Source organism: Hyperolius riggenbachi, chromosome 5 (assembly GCF_040937935.1).
Source record: "Hyperolius riggenbachi isolate aHypRig1 chromosome 5, aHypRig1.pri, whole genome shotgun sequence".
Lineage (NCBI taxonomy): Eukaryota > Metazoa > Chordata > Amphibia > Anura > Hyperoliidae > Hyperolius > Hyperolius riggenbachi.
In genome coordinates, this window is record NC_090650.1 from 227,732,691 (window position 1) to 227,749,908 (window position 17,218).

Here is a 17,218-nt window from a genome sequence, read left to right on the forward strand (position 1 = left end):
TTGTGCTACATGTCGTTGATAAAACAAAAAAAATCCAATAAGTGTATATTTATTGGTTTGGGTAAAAAGGGTGTGTTTTTTTTTTTTTTTTTTTTTTTTTTTTTTTTTATAGCGTTTACAAACTATGGTCCCAAAAGTGAATTTTCCCATTTTTGAAGCATCTGCCTTTTCTAAGCACCTGTCCTGTTTCATGAGGTGCTAAAATTCCAGGATAGTATAAATACCCCCCAAATGACCCCATTTTGGAAAGAAGACATCCCAAAGTAATCACTAAGGGGCATGCTGAGTTCATAGATTTTATTTTTTTGTCACAAGTTAGCGGAAAATGACACTTTGTGACAAAAAATTTTTTTAAATTTTTTTTTTCCATTTCTGCTAACTTGTGACAAAAAAAAAATGAAATCTGCCATGGACTCACCATAACCCTCTCTGAATACTTTGGGGTGTCTACTTTCCAAAATTGGGTCATTTGTGGGGTGTGTTTACTGTCCTGGCATTTTGGGGGGTGCTAAATTGTAAGCACCCCTGTAAAGCCTAAACGTGCTCATAGGACTTTGGGCCCCTTAGCGTACCTAGGCTGCAAAAAAGTGTCACATGTGGTATCGCTGTACTCAGGAGAAATAGTATAATGTGTTTTGGGATTTATTTTTACACATACCAATGCTGGGTGGGAGAAATATCTCTGTAAATGAGGTGTGTGTGTGTGTGTGTGTGTGTGTGTGTTTTTTTTTTTTTTACCCTAAACTGCCCCCTGCTCCCTCCTGATCACCCCCCCCACCCTGTGTACTGTATGCATCTATCCCCCCTGATCACCTGTCAATCACCTGTCACCCCCTGTCACTGCCACCTATCAATCAACCCCTAACCTGCCCCTTGCGGGCAATCTGATCACCCACACTAATAGATCGCCCGCAGATCCGATGTCAGATCAACTCCCAAGTGCAGTGTTTACATCTGTTCTCTACCCTAAACACCCACTAATTACCCATCAATCACCCCCCCCCGTCACTGATACCCATCAGATTAGACCCTAATCTGCCCCTAGGGCACCCTATCACCCGCCCACACCCTCAGAACACCCTTAGACCCCAGCCCTGATCACCTCGCCAGGGCATTGCTTGCATCTATTTCCCCCCTCTAATCACACCTTGAGACACCCATCAATCACCTCCTGTCACCAACTGTCACCCCCTAGCACACCTACCCATCAGATCAGGCCCTAACTTGCCCCGTGTGGGCTCTTGATCACTTGGCCAAACCCTCAGACCCCCTTCCGATCACCTCCCCAGTGCATTGATTGTATCTATTTTCCCCTCCAACCACCCCCTGAGACACCCATCAATCACCTCCTGTCACCCCCCTAGCACTCCTATCCATCAGATCAGGCCCAATACAACCTGTCATCTAAGAGGCCACCCTGCTTATGACCAGTTCCACAAAATTTGCCCCCTCATAGACCACCTGTCATCAAAATTTGCAGATGCTTATACCCCCGAACAGTCATTTTGAGAAATTTGGTTTCCCGACTTCTCACGGTTTTGGGCCCGTAAAATGCCAGGGCAGTATAGGAACCCCACAAGTGACCCCATTTTAGAAGACACCCCAAGGTATTCTGTTAGGTGTATGACGAGTTCATAGAAGATTTTATTTTTTGTCAACAGTTAGCGGAAATTGATTTTTATTGTTTTTTTCACAAAGTGTCATTTTTCACTAACTTGTGACAAAAAATAAAATCTTCTATGAACTCACCATACCCCTAACGGAATACCTTGGGGTGTCTTCTTTCTAAAATGGGGTAATTTGTGGGGTTCCTATACTGCCCTGGCATTTTAGGGGCCCTAAACCGTGAGGAGTAGTCTAGAAAACCAATGCTTCAAAATTACCAGTGAATAGGATGTTGGGCCCCTTAGCGCAGCTAGGCTGCAAAAAAGTGTCACACGTGGTATCGCCGTACTCAGGAGAAGTAGTATAATGTGTTTTGTGGTGTAATTTTACACATACCCATGCTGGGTGGGAGAAATCTCTCTGTAAATGGACAATTGTGTTTAAAAAAAAAATCAAAAATGTGTCATTTACAGAGCTATTTCTCCCACCCAGCATGGTTATATGTAAAAATACACCACAAAACACATTATACTACTTCTCCTGAGTACGGCGATACCACATGTGTGACACCTTTTTGCACCCTAACTGCGCTAAGGGGCCCAAAGTCCAATGAGTACCTTTAGGATTTCAAGGGTCATTTTGCGGCATTTGGATTCTAGACTACTCCTCACGGTTTAGGGCCCCTAAAATGCCAGGGCAGTATAGGAACCCTACAAGTGACCCCATTTTAGAAAGAAGACACCCCAAGGTATTCTGTTAGGTGTATGATGAGTTCATAGAATTTATTTGTCACAAGTTAGCGGAAATTGATTTGTATTTTTTTCACAGTGTCATTTCCCGCTAACTTGTGACAAAAAAAAATCTTCTATGAACTCACCATACTCCTAACAGAATACCTTGGGGTGTCTTCTTTCTAAAATGGGGTCACTTGTAGGGTTCCTATACTGCCCTGGCATTTTAGGGGCCCTAAACCGTGAGGAGTAGTCTAGAATCCAAATGCCGCAAAATGACCCTTGAAATCCTAAAGGTACTCATTGGACTTTGGGCCCCTTAGCGCAGTTAGGGTGCAAAAAGGTGTCACACATGTGGTATCGCCGTACTCAGGAGAAGTAGTATAATGTGTTTTGTGGTGTATTTTTACATATAACCATGCTGGGTGGGAGAAATGGCTCTGTAAATGACACATTTTTGATTTTTTTTTTTAAACACAATTGTCCATTTACAGAGATCTCTCCCACTCAGCATGGGTATGTGTAAAAATACACCACAAAACACATTATACTACTTCTCCTGAGTACGGCGGTACCACATGTGTGGCACTTTTTTGCAGCCTAACTGCACTAAGGGGCCCAAAGTCCAATGAGCATCTTTAGGCTTTACAGGGGTGCTTACAATTAGGCACCCCCAAAATGCCAGGACAGTGAACACACCCCACAAATGACCTCATTTTGGAAAGTAGACACTTCAAGGTATTCAGAGAGGAGCATAGTGAGTCCGTGGCAGATTTCATTTTTTTTTTTTTTTTTTTTTGTCATTTTCCGCTAACTTGTGACAAAAAATAAAATCTTCTATGAACTCACTAAGCCTCTCACTGAATACTTTGGGATGTCTTCTTTCCAAAATGGGGTCATTTGGGGGGTATTTATACTATCCTGGAATTTTAGCACCTCACGAAACATGACAGGGGGTCAGAATAGTCAGAGATGCTTGAAAATAGGAAAATTCACTTTTGCACCATAGTTTGTAAACGCTATAACTTTTACCCAATCCAATAAATATACACTGAATTTTTTTTTTTTTTTTTTATCAGACATGTAGCAGAATAACTTTCGCGCTCAAATGTATAGGAAATTTTACTTTATTTGAAAAATGTCAGCACAGAAAGTTAGTCGTTTTTTTGACAAAATTCATGTCTTTTTGATGAATATAATAAAAAGTAAAACTCGCAGCAGCAATCAAATAGCACTAAAAGAAAGCTGTATTAGTGACAAGGAAAAGGAGGTAAAATTCATTTAGGTGGTAGGTTGTATGACCGAGCAATAAACCGTGAAAGCTGCAGTGGTCTGAATGGGGAAAAAAGGCTCTGGTCCTTAAGGGGCGAAAAGACTGTGGTCCTCAAGTGGTTAACACACAATTGTCCATTTACAGAGCCATTTCTCCCACCCAGCATGGGTATGTGTAAAAATTCACCCCAAAACACATTATACTACTTCTGAGTACGGCGATACCACATGTGACACTTTTTTGCAGCCTAGGTGCGCTAAGGGGCCCAAAGTCCAATGAGTACCTTTAGGATTTCACAGGTCATTTTGAGGCATTTGGTTTCTAGACTATTCCTCACAGTTTAGTTACAAGTTCTTTTAAATTGTTTAGAAATAGTGAAAGACAGATTCAGGGCAAAAAGAGTCAGTTTAACCTTCCTGGCGGTAAGCCGCGCAGGAGGTTTTCTCAGGCCCTGCTGGGCCGATTTGCATATTTTTTTTCCCATAACACTCCAGGACAGGTACACTTCGAGACTTGACTCCTCCCAGGAAACGGGAAACATCCATGAGCCTCTCTATCTTTAATCCAACAGGTGCCCGGCAGTATGGATGTTTCCTGTTCTGGGAACAGGTCTCTCTATATGGGTGCTGCCTGTCCTGGAGAGCTTGGGGGGCCTAAGGGCTGGGTGGCACTGAGACGAGGCGGGGAGGTTGCGTACAATCCTCCGCCTCAGTCTATTCACACCACTGCTTGTCCGGGCTCGTGGGCATCTGATGGGAACAGAGAGGGCCACGGCGAAGACGCAATATGGCTGTAGCTGCCGGCCGGGAGGTGGACGCGGAGAGGAGGCGGCTATTGCGGACGCCAATGCTCCTACTCTGATCCTACCAGGGTCCAAGATGGCGGCGTGGACGTTTCCGGCGGCCGTCTGACGTCACTTCCGGGCGCCGGATTGAAGAGCCCTGGCGTCCTGTGCACTAGCACTCTACAGTGATGGAGGGCGGCTGGCGGCTCAGATGGCCTAACGGCTGGTGGGTCTGCCGGTTCTGCGGCGGTACCTGTAGCTGAGTCTACAGCGGTGCCTGCAGTGAGCCCCTCCACAGCATCATCGGAAAGCTGGATGCAGGAAAGACCAAGGAAGCCGGAGGGCATAATTCAAGTCCCAGGAGGGGTGAGACATCAGACTGTGTCTGTGGTTTTGTTTTTGAATGTCTCATCTTTACTGTCATATTAACTGAAGTGAGAGGATTTGATGCACTTGGGTGTTTTTGTTCCTCTATGCATTTAAAAGCTGTGCTTATCCCTGGGTGGTCTGGCCAGTGTTATTCACCACATGGAGTATAATTGCTATCTTCGCACTGTGGTGGAGGTCTGTTGTGGCTTTTCAGTAACTATATATTTACTGATGTCTGGCTGGTGTTTATTGTGTCTTTCAGACTGTTAATCCTGAGGCTGGCGAAAGCTCCAAGCCCAGTAGGTGATGCCCAGCCTGTAATATAAAGCTGTCTTCATGGATTAAAACTTTCTGTCAGCAGTGTGTCAAAAACCTGAGCGGTTTTTGCCTTTTTCATGATTGCTAACTCATTAAAGGACCAGCCCTTAAAGCGTTGCTATCATATAAATCCGGCATAGTGGGGTCTGAACCCTCTATAACAGTAATTATAGATTGACGGTATACCTTGAAATGAATCAGAGCACTCAGTATATGATATTATATAAAAAATTGTATTTGCTTATCATACAGCATATATACAAAATATGAACAGTTCCAAGTAGTGTTTCCTTATAACAGTATTCCATCTCATCAAGGCTTTAGAGCCAAGCAATTATCAATCATCTAAGTACATTCAAAAAGTAATATAACAGTTGTGTTATGTAGAATAAGATCAAAAGTAGTCTCATTTATATCAATAGCTATGTATCTAGTAGCTGTGTAAAACTTGTAGTAATCTTCTTAAAGAAATAGCATAAAAATAGCTTCTAAAAAACTTCTTGCTAACATCTTAATAAAACTTAATGCTGAAAAATTAATAAAGTAAATCACCAGAATATTAAGCATATTACCCCTTCTCTGACATCTCTTCAGCATCTAGAACCACTTGTGGGAAGGTAGTTTCTGCCTCATGTGTCTTCTCAGGAGATTGCTGGGCTTCTGCAAACTATGAGCTTTCAGCTTCTACCTTTATAGGGGTTGGAGGCAATATGGCTGCCTAATCTGGACTTTCCCTGAATCTCAGGCTCTGATTGGCTAAAGCTTTCGTGCGTCAATGCTTTATCATGTTTTGATTACCTAAGTCACAATATTATTGTTTATAAATTCTTAATTACCTTATCTTGTGGGAATTAACGTCATTTGGAGTGCTTGACATTTAATATAGGTCATTCCTGACGCACGTAATTAAAAATGGACGTCAACAGCCATCTTGTCTGTTGGCTGACCCAGACATGGAGACTAAACAATGTCATTCATGACGCATTTCTGATAAAGTGTTCGCTGCTAATTATGTTGGAATGTCTTGGTACTTCCCCAGACATGAGATTGGTCAGGTTGACACTGTAACCAGACCTGTGAGAGCCTTCAGCAATTTAAGGCTTATTGAAACATACAGGGCTTCTAATATACTTATTTAAATATAAAGCTTATTATATAATTCTTAAAACAATTAATCATATAAGAAATAATTGCATATTAAATCTTAATAATATAAAATTATTTTCCATATATTTGTCTTTCTGATGAAGAAATAAATATCTAATTTCATCCGGCAGAGGTCAGCCTTTCATAACAAATAACAAACAGTATTAATAATGTTGATTTCATAAGACCGCCAGGTGGCATCATGGAATGATCTTTAACTAATTGGGAAAACAACTTCTTTGTTTAATATTTATATAACTTGTTCCCAAAACATCATGTGTTATCAGCTTTCTGAGACTGGAGCACGTCAACAATTCTTCCAGAACCATAACAATCTCACGAGAATGTCTTACTGTCTCATTTTTCACGGGTAGAATACAGCTTACATGTTTCAAAGTAATAGATTCTATTATTTAGGGTTTTACAATAACTATTTCTTTCTTTAGAAGGACTGTATTGATCATTAATATTTAGATTAACAATATCTGTGTGTAATAATTATGTGCATTTATAATTACTGCAGTAATGTAAGTTTAACTTGCTTTTCTGTCTTCACACAGAAGCCTCTTTAAATATTAAGGCCACGCACTAGCATAAACAAGAATGCTCTGACTTTTTGTAACTAGAATAATCTTATAGGCATCACAGCCTGGAATATGTTATGTCACAGAGCAATATAAAGTACTCTAACTTTTCACTTTACAATGAAATTTTGTATAGAACATTAAAGCTTAAACCATACACTTATGACAGCTTTTTCCTGCATAAATAAAACCGCTAGAATTCTGACAAGTGTACCTTAAAGAGAACCTGAGGTGGGTTTGAAGAATATCTGCATACAGAGGCTGGATCTGCCTATACAGCCCAGCCTCTGTTGCTATCCCAAACCCTCCTAAGGTCCCCCTGCACTCTGCAATCCCTCATAAATCACAGCCACGCTGCTGACAAACAGCTTGTCAGAGCTGGCTGTGTTTATCTCTATAGTGTCAGTCTGCTGCTCTCCCCGCCTCCTGCAGAACTCCAGTCCCTGCCTGCATCCCTTCCCTCCCTGCTGATTGCAGGGAAGGGACGGGGGCAGGGACCGGAGCTATGCAGGAGGCTGGGGAGCAGCTGAGACTGACACTACAGATGTAAACACAGCCTCACAGCATGGCTGTGATTTATGAGGGATTGCAGAGTGCAGGAGGACCTTAGTGGGGTTTGGGATAGCAACAGAGGCTGGGCTGTATAGGCAGATCCAGCATCTGTATGCAGATAACATTCTTTAAATACACCTCTGGTTCTCTTTATGAGTACTTAATGAAGAATCAGCAGTTCCTTATAAAGATTTTCTAGGAATTATGAAAAATGAAATCACTGATTCCGTCAAGGCTTTTAGAGAAGCGTTAGCTAATTCTTTGACGCAATCAGACAATGGTGGATCAGCCGGTTGCTCCGGTTCCAGGTCCGATTACTTTGAATCAAACCACAATGCCAGTGGTGGATCGCATGGTTAAGGAGGTGGTTACAGTGCCTGCTATGGCAGCAGTGAGTGGAGATATTATGGTAACAGAACCAGAAATAACGAGTCATAGAAAAGCAAAGGTCAAATCTAACCGTCCAGTTTTATCAGATTCGGAGCCGGAGGAAGATGGGGAAGATATTTCAGATGAGGAGTCAGGTGATGAGGTTTCAGAGAGAGAGAGATACAGAAAAGGAAAAACCGTCTAAGTTTAAATTCCCAGCGAGCGAGACAGAGGAACTTCTGAAAGCCATTTATGAGTCGTTCGGCTTAAAGGAATACTTAAGTCAAACTGAAAAAATGACTTTTACTCACCTGGGGCATCCCTCAGCCCCCCGAAGCTGGATGGTGCCCTCGCAGCCCCGCTCCGACCGTCCTGTCCCAGCCGCCGACAGGCTGGGGACGCGGCTGATTTTCCGCGTTCCCTGCCGCTATTATCACCCTCTATGCTGCTACAGCATGCATATATAGATCTATATCTATCTATCTATCTATCTATCTATCTATATAGGTCTCTGTCTCTATATAGATATATATCTATCTATCTACTGTAGCAGCATAGAGGGTGATGATAGCGGCAGGGAACGTGGAAAATCAGCCGCATTCCCAGCCTGTCGGCGGCTGGGACAGGACGGTCGGAGCGGGGCCTGCGAGGGCACCATCCAGCTTCGGGGGGGCTGAGAGATGCCCCAGGTGAGTAAGTCATTTTTTTCAGTTTGACTTAAGTATTAAGTGTTGATAATCCCAAAGCAGTATCAACTCATGACACATTATACGCCGGCATGGAAAGTAACCAGCTGTTGGTGTTTCCGGTTCATGAATCCGGATAAAACCTTTTTTTTATCAAGGGGTTTTAAAAGGAGATTTCCTTTTTCTGAAGAGGGACAGTAAGTGCTGAGATAAGTGTCCTAAGTTAGATTCAGCTTTCTCGCAAGTGGAGAAGGATAATGAGCTGGCTTTCGAGGATTTAGGACACTTAAAAGATCAATCTGCCAAAAGGGCGGAATTTGCCCTGAAGAAGACCTGGTCGGCTATTTGCGCAATCTTCAGACCGGTGCTGGCGACAACTTGTGTAGCTAGAACACTGGACCTGTGGATGCGTCAGGTCAAAAGGCATATTAAAATGGGATCTAGCAAGGAAACTATTTTAAACTCGGTTACGGTCATGTTCAAGTCTATTTGTTACATTATTGATACGGCTACAGAAGCCATTAGGTTAACTGCGAAAGCAGCCGGTCTTTCCAATGTGGCAAGAAGACACATCTGGATTAAGACCTGGGATGGTAGTTCCTTGTCAAAGAACAAAGTGTGTACCATTCAGTTTTCAGGCAATTTATTGTTTGGGCCAGAATTGGACAATATTCTGGAACGAACTTCGGATAAAAAAATCGTTTCCTAAGAAAAAACCTTTTTGCCAGGGGAAAAGTTTTTTTTTTTTTTTTTTTTTTCGGAAAAATAGGCAAGATCCCAAAGCAAGAACCCAGACGAGAATACCCTTGTCTTTTAATAGAGAGCAGAATAAGCCGAACGTCCTGTTCAGAAATTCTGCCCCCAATCCCAAACCCCAGCAATGACCGTCAAGAGAAAGTGGGAGGAAGACTGGGCCTGTTCTTCCCACAATGGAAAGTTTGTAACAAGCCCGTTCATTTTAAATCTAGTACAAAAGGGCTATCGCATTGCTTTCCAGCGAGTACCTCCGGAGAGATTTGTGATAACCAGTTCAAATTTGACTCCAGAAGAACAATTAGTTCTACAGGAGATCTTAAGAGACATGGTAGTCAGAGATGTTGTCTCTCTGGTTCTGGCTTGGGAACAAGGGGAGGGGTTTTATTCCAGGATCTTCCTAGTGAAAAAAAGTCAGGGAAGTTTCGGTTAATCCTCAATCTCAAACCCCTGAACCCATATATCAAATACCAGAAGTTCAAAATGGAGTCAATTTTTTCAATAAAGAATCTGCTGCTAAAAGACTGCTTCATGTTAAGCATAGATCTGAAGGATGCATACTGGCATGTCCCAATCGAGGAGAAATCATGAACTTTTCTGAGGTTTGCAGTGAAAGGAAAGACAGGGGTTCGGCATTATCAATTCAACTGCCTCCCATTTGGAATCAAGTCAGCGCCAAGAATATTTACAAAAGTGGTTGCAGAGATCGTGGCATCCTTTCATGCTCAAGGGATCATGGTAATCCCGTATTTAGACGATCTGCTGATTATAGCGGACTCGGTGCAGATTTTAGAAAGTCATCTGGAGATAGTGTTGGATCAGCTTCAGCGAGCGGGCTGGATAATAAGTTGGGTAAAATCCCAATTAGAGCCGACACAATTAATCCAATTCCTAGGGTTCCTGTTGGACTCCAGAGCACAAAGGATCTATCTTCCACAGACAAAGATAGACAAGGTGGTTCAGGAAGTAATTTTTTTTTTTCTGGAAAAGAACTCGATAACGGTCAGAGAGGCAATAATATTGTTGGGGTTATTAACTTCAACGGCTCCACCGATTCAATGGGCCCTGAAAAACACAAGGAAGTTGCAATCTTGGATTTTGAAAAACTGTGCCAAGACGATGGTGTCCCTAGAACAAGTTCTTTTGATTACAGGCATAGTGAAACATGACCTGCAGTGGTGGATTACACCAGCTCACCTAACACAAGGCAGATTATGGCAGTATCCGGTGGAGAGGGTTCTCACGACGGATGCAAGTCACTCAGGATGGGGCGCTTATGTTCAGGAGTTTGAGATGCAGGGTCTCTGGCCAGGGCATATGAAGGCTCAGTCCTCAAATTTCAGGGAGTTATTAGCGGTAAAACTGATGATATGCATAGAACCTATCATGGCCAGAGGACACCATATCCAGCTGAGAACAGACAACTTGACCGTGGTGGCGTATGTCAATCGGCAGGGAGGCACGTGGTCGATAAAACTTACATCTGGCTCTGGAGATTCTGGATCTAGCAGAACAGAATTTGGGGTCGTTAACAGCAGTGCATTTGAAAGGGGCACTAAATACCCGAGCGGATTTGTTGAGCCGCACCCAGACCTCCAATACAGAGTGGACGTTGAGTCGAGGGATTCCAAGAGTTGTTAAAGCAATGGGGGAGTCCTGTAGTAGATCTTTTTGCCAACAGGGAAAACTCGAAATGCCAGAATTTTTTTTCTCTCTGAATATCAGGGACAAGCCAACAGCAGTAGACGCGTCAGCACAACCATGAGCGGACAGTCTGGTGTATGCCTTCCCGCCGCTGAATCATATGTCTCTTGTGTTAAGGAAGCTGATGGAATCCAAAACGACGATGATACTAATAGCACCCGACTGGCCCAGAAGAGCATGGTATCCACTGTTACTGAAGATGAGAATAGACGGGCCATTTCTTCTATCAGTAGACAAACAAGTGATAACTTTGCAGGGGAAGGAGATTCCAGGTCTGGAGAAATGGAAAATGGCGGCCTGGTTACTGAGGAGCTGATACTTAGGAGACATGGACTTTCTGATAAAGTAATAGAAACGTTAATTAGAAGTAGGAAGAGAAATACCAAAGCTATTTATTTGAAGTACTGGAAGACGTTTAATTTATGGAAACAGCAATCTCAGTATAAGTCTACGGAGATTGCGACCATTCTGGAGTTCTTACAATCCGGTATTGACAAGAGTCTAGCCTTGAGTACTATCAAGGTTCAGATCTCGGCACTTTGTTTTTTTTTGGATAAGAAGCTTGCCATTCACCCTTTAGTGATTAGGTTTGTGAAATCTGTTGAGAGAAACAGACCGATTTTAGTTAAACCTTTCCCCAAATGGGATCTTTCTGTTGTATTAAAAGCTCCGACACGTCCTCCCTTAAATACCATGGACTCTATGGACGTTAAGTTAACACTGAAAGCTTTTTTTTTTTTTTTTTTTTTTTTTTTTAAGTTTCAATCACCACGGCAAGGAGAATCAGTGAGCTGAAGGCACTGTCCTGTAAAGAGCCATATTGCATTATACATGAGGACAGAATTATTTTGAGGACGAGTGTGGAGTTCTTACCTAAAGTAAGTGACATTTTTTTGCAGGAAATAGTGCTTCCTTCATTTTTCCCTAATCCTTCCAATAAAAAAGAAAGGGAGTGGCAATCGCTGGGCGTGAGGAAGACTGTTCTAGCATATCTGGACAGGGTCAAGCCAATTAGGAAATCAGAGGCTCTGTTTGTTAATTTCACTGGAAGACTGGTGGACCAGAAGGCCTCAAAGAAAACTCTAGCCAATTGGATAAAGTTATGTATATTGGAAGCTTATAAGGTTGTGGATCAACAACCTCCAGACAGTCTTCGTGCACATTCCACTAGAGCAACGGCTACAACCTGGGCTTACAGGGCTGGAGCTTCGCCTCTGGAGATCTGCAAGGCGGCTACCTGGAAGAACCTGGGGACCTTCGCACGCCACTACAGGCTGGATCGGTTATCTGCTGCAGATCAAGGTTTCGAAGGAAAGTCTTACAAGCAGTCAGCCCACCCTAAGGTTTGTGAGGTTTAATTTCTTTATCTCGAAGTGTACCTGTCCTGGAGTGTTATGGAAAAACCAGGAATTGGCAAACCTGGTAAGACTATTTTTAGTAACACTTCAGGACAGGTGGGGGTAACCCGCCCTCCTTTTTTTTTTTTTCTGTTCGACTATGTATATAGATAACTTTACGAATAAGTCTAGGTTAAGGGTATATTTTTAGCAGGATGTGAGGTGGTTAGACCTGGTTTTGCTTTCTTGGATACATACTGCCGGGCACCTGTTGTTGGATTAAAGATATAGAGGCTCATGTATGTTTCCTGGGAGGAGTCAAGTCTCGAAGTGTACCTGTCCTGGAGTGTTACTAAAAATAGTCTTACCAGGTTTGCCAATTCCTGGTTTCTTTGCTAGCTGCATGTGCATACCGATTGCTGCCGCTCTGCGCCGATTCGTCGCTACCCCCCGACCCCTTGCACAGCCTGGCCTATCAGTGCCAGGCAGCGCTGAGGGGTGGATCGGGACTCCCAATGACGTCGGTGACGTCATCCCGCCCGTCGCCATGGGGGAAGCCCTCCAGGAAATCCCATTCTTTGAACGGGCTTTCCTGATCGCCGGAGGCGATCAAAGCGGGTGTGGGGATGCCGCTGCACATCGGCTATCATGTAGCGAGCCCTGGGCTCGCTACATGATTTAAAAAAAAAACAAAAAACTGCTGCACTGCCCCCTGGCGGTTTTTAATAGACTGCCAGGAGGGTTAAAAATCGCTGTCTGCACGGAGAAAATGTATCAACTCTGGTAGCTTCTCGTGTTACCGCCAGCTTAGTTTGGGAAATCCCTGAACTACCAGCGCAACTGTAAACCTTTTTATGAATTGGCACACAAGTCTAAAATACCAAATGCGGTATTTTCCCGACAAGGTGTTTTTTTTGTTTTTTTTTTTTTTTTCCCGCACAGCCTTTTATGAATTGACCCCTATGTGTATTTGAATTCCAAAGAGCGAGTCTTGAAATTGTGAGAAGTCCCTCTCCTAAGGGCTCTTTCCCACTAAGACGTTGCGTGAGGCCACATACACACATCAGACTATAGTCTTTGGAAAATGAAAGATCACAGACCAATTTTACCCCCTACCATGTAGTAGGAGAGCCATACTCTACACAGTCTATTCTATGGAGCTGAACTCCACATCAGATAGAAATCTTTGCAAGATGCTGCACACAAAGATGCTGTACACATGCAACAGATCAGTATCTGCAAAAGATCTGTTCCTGCCAAAGATCCGTTCCTGCAAATTGCACTCATAGTCTAGGAGATCTGCAGATCATCATACACACATGATTTAACTGACATTCATCTGCAGATCAGACAATCCTCTGCAGATCTGAAAATCCATCCTGGTGGATCTGATCTGCAGATGAATGTCAGTTAAACAAGGTGTGTATGAGATCTGCAGATCTCAGACTATGAATGCATTTTGCAGGAACGGATCTTTTGCAGGAACAGATTTTTTGCAGATACTGATCTTTTGAATGTGTACAGCATCTTTGTGTGCACTGTGCAGCATCTTGCAAAGATTTCTGTCTGATGGGGAGTTCAGCTCCATAGAATAGACTGTGTAGGTATGGCTCTCATACTACATGGAAGAGGGTAAGATTGGTCTGTGATCTTTCATTTTCAAAAGACTATGGTCTGATGTGTGTATGAGCCTTTAGATTCCACATTAAGGTCGCATAACGTACCCCTAACGCAACACATGTGAGCTTTGAAGTTGGACGTTCTATAGAGCCGCATTATGCATCTCTTGATGCGTCCGTGATGCGTACTTTTTGACGCTTACTATTGGACGAAAACGGCGGATGCGACAAATAAAAACAAACAAAAGTACTGAGCATGTACAAACATCTGAATGCAGCTACATAAGAGTATAACACACAGCATGCTGAACTTTCATTTACCGTGCAACGTTATATCCCAACGCAACGTGGGCACTGTGAACAGCCCATTGGTTTGGTTGTGTGTGGATATATATATATAATTTTTTTTTATTTATTTTTTCTGTGCTGTGAGTTGGGCTGCGTTACAGGCTGCTCTAATGTGCGCCTGTAGCGTCCCACTGTGAAAGCAGCCTAAAGGTGAATTGGTTTGGTTGGAGACACTTGGTGGAAGCCTGTGAAATTTTAAATGTAAACTATACAAGTTCTGCAGTTCTGAGTGATTCCATCAGACACAGAGCCATATAAGAGTCTGAGTGATAAGAGGCTCACTGCATGCCAGCTATTTATCACCTGGCCATTGCACAAAGATTACCTGCATATCCAATTGATGGCTACACCTGTGCGATGGCTGAGCATAAACTGCATTACTAAGGTAAATGGCTATTTGCCTGAGTGTTGCTTTTAAATGTTGTGGGAAGGGGAGTGAGGTTTTGTGTCATAGCCCTGGGAGATTTGCCGCTAAAGCCACAAAGCTCCCCACCACTTACCTGACTCCTACCAGTACATGTTAGGCTTGCCTGGCACAGCCTCTTCTCATTGCTCTGGGACTGCTGCTTCCTCTTTATTTACAGTGAACACTAGACCCCATCCAAAGCAGCTTTATAGCTCCCACCCGGGCTCCCCATTGGTCCACTAAGTGGTCCAATGAAAATCTTCCTCAGAATTTATTCTAGTGGACCAATGGAGAGCCCTGGTGGGAGCTAAGATGCTTTGCCAATGCTGTAGTGTTCACTGTAAAGATAAAGCCATGGAGATCGACGGCCCTGACCGGGAGCAAAGGTGCCAGGGAAGCCTGGCATGTAGCAGACAACTGGGATTTACAATCATTATAGCTCCCCTTACTGCATGCTTAATGTGCCTTATCAGAGTAGCATAGCGAGCGCTATGAACTTATTCCTGCTAATTGGCAATGACGAGAGGTCCATTTATCCTGCCCTGAGCCCCTGCAGGTCCAATCACTTTAAAGGACATTCTCCCTGCACTTGGACTGGCCCAATAGGCTGCCTGTCAATTGACAGGCTGCCTGTTTGGCCAATCCGTGTGGGGCTAATGTCCTTTGGGCTAGGTGCACACATGGCAAACGCTAGAGTTGTGGAAAACTTTGCGCTTTTGCCGCTAATGGAAGTCTATGGGCCGTAGGGAAAAACTCCTATAAACGCATATGCTTTTTTGATGCCTGAGTTTTCAAAAAAACGCAGGTTTTGATGCATAATCTTCAAAAACGCACATAATGAAAGTCAATGGTATGCGTTTTCCACACATTTCTTCCCTATGTCCTCCAGGCCGGCCCCTCCTGAGGTTATATCTGCCTCCCCCTTCAAACTGGAAACACCTATGTGAATAAATTAAGAGAAGCAATCCGCATAAAAAGCCTGCCCCTCCCTCCATTCTCCGTTTCATTTTGTTTCCTCACCAGGGTAGGGGAGCCTGTCGGCATCTACCCCGGTATAAAGTGTGGTGACGGGGGCTGAGCGGGCCTGATACACCGCATTGCGCTGTGTAAGGAGGAAATTACTACTACTTTTTCAGCCTTTGGAGCTGTATTACCTCCAGTATCGTTTCAATCAGGTTTTGTACAGCAGATGCCTTTGTAGCCTCATACTTATCACCAGCCAGTATCTCAGACCACTATAACTGCAGATGTAGTGGGCCCTGATAATCTGCCACAGGTGCAGATGCTTCAGGATTCTTCTGAAACATTCTCTCCACCCCATTGCCACCTTCTGGCACAGTTAACACAGAAGCATTAGCATACCTCCCAACATTTAAAAATTAGAAATCGTTACACAGGCCACACCTAGTCACGCCTACCATAAAGGTGTTTTTTTGTTTTGTTTTTTTTCCCCGATGCCCTTATATATCCCTTATATACTCTGCCCGTGGGTGGGCCTAACGGTAATGTAGTTATACCAGCTAATGTAGTTACATAAAAAAAGAAGTAAATGCACAGAATGACAGACAACGTTTACCCAGTAAATGCACATAAGGGACAGCTTTTCACCATTAAATTCACAAGAGACAGCTTTTCACCAGTAAATGCACATAATGCCAAACAGCCAGTGTCCCAGTATAGGTAGCCAGGGGTATATGTGCCCAGAATAGGTAGCCAGGGGTATATGTGCCCAGAATAGGTAGCCAGGTGTCCGTTCCCCCCCCAGCAGGAGGAGAGCAGCGCAGTGGAGGGAGAGCGGTGGGCACAGCAGCAGAGTAGGGGGGGCCATCTTTCTCTCCCCCCCCCCCCCCCTTCCCTCACCTTAGGGGGCTCTTGCTCCCTCGCTCTCTCCTCCGAAACTAAGTGGAATGGCTGGCAGCGGGCGGAACTTGCGTGCGTGACTCCGTCTCTGTTCTGAGTGTTCTTGTTGCATGCGCGCGGGATGATTTGCAGCTAGTCTGATCCAGGCTGCGGCACCAGAACCTCCGGCGCTTGGAGCGACACGGAAGGTAAGTCCCGCCCGCTGCCAAACGCCACCGCACTTAGTTTCGGAGGAGAGAGCGAGGGAGAGCACCCTAGTGTGAGGGAAGGGGGGTGGGGTGGGAGATGGCCCCCCTTCTCCGCCGCTGCCCACAGCTCTTCCTCCACTGTGCTGCTCTCCTCCTGTTACGGGCGGCTGTCAACACTGATAGCGGGAGAGGCCCCCCAAAATCTGGAGAATCCTGACAAACTGTACGGTTGGGGACTATGGCATTAAATTTGCACCCACCTGACAGCCCTCATCCTCTCTCAATTAAAGAGGTTTCTGAGGGTTCCGAGGAGGGGGAGGTTTTTGGACTCTGATTCAGCTATTACTCAATCCTCAGTGAGGCCTGGTGCACACCAAAACCCGCTAGCAGATCCGCAAAATGCTAGCAGATTTTGAAACTTTTTCTGTAGCGTTTCACCTAGCATTTTGTGCTTTTGGGAAGCATTTTTGGTGTAGTAGATTTCATATATTGTTACAGTAAAGCTGTTACTGAACAGCTTCTGTAACAAAAACGCCTGCAAAACCGCTCAACTGGCGTTTTTCAGAGCGGTTTTCCTATACTTTAC

General features: G+C 44.0%; 1 protein-coding gene across 1 annotated transcript in view; it reads left to right on the forward strand.

Moving 5' to 3' along the window:
- Positions 1–17,218, forward strand: part of OTULINL (OTU deubiquitinase with linear linkage specificity like) — a 111,680-nt gene that overhangs the window by 25,041 nt on the left and 69,421 nt on the right. The gene's annotated exons all lie outside the window — the stretch shown is intronic.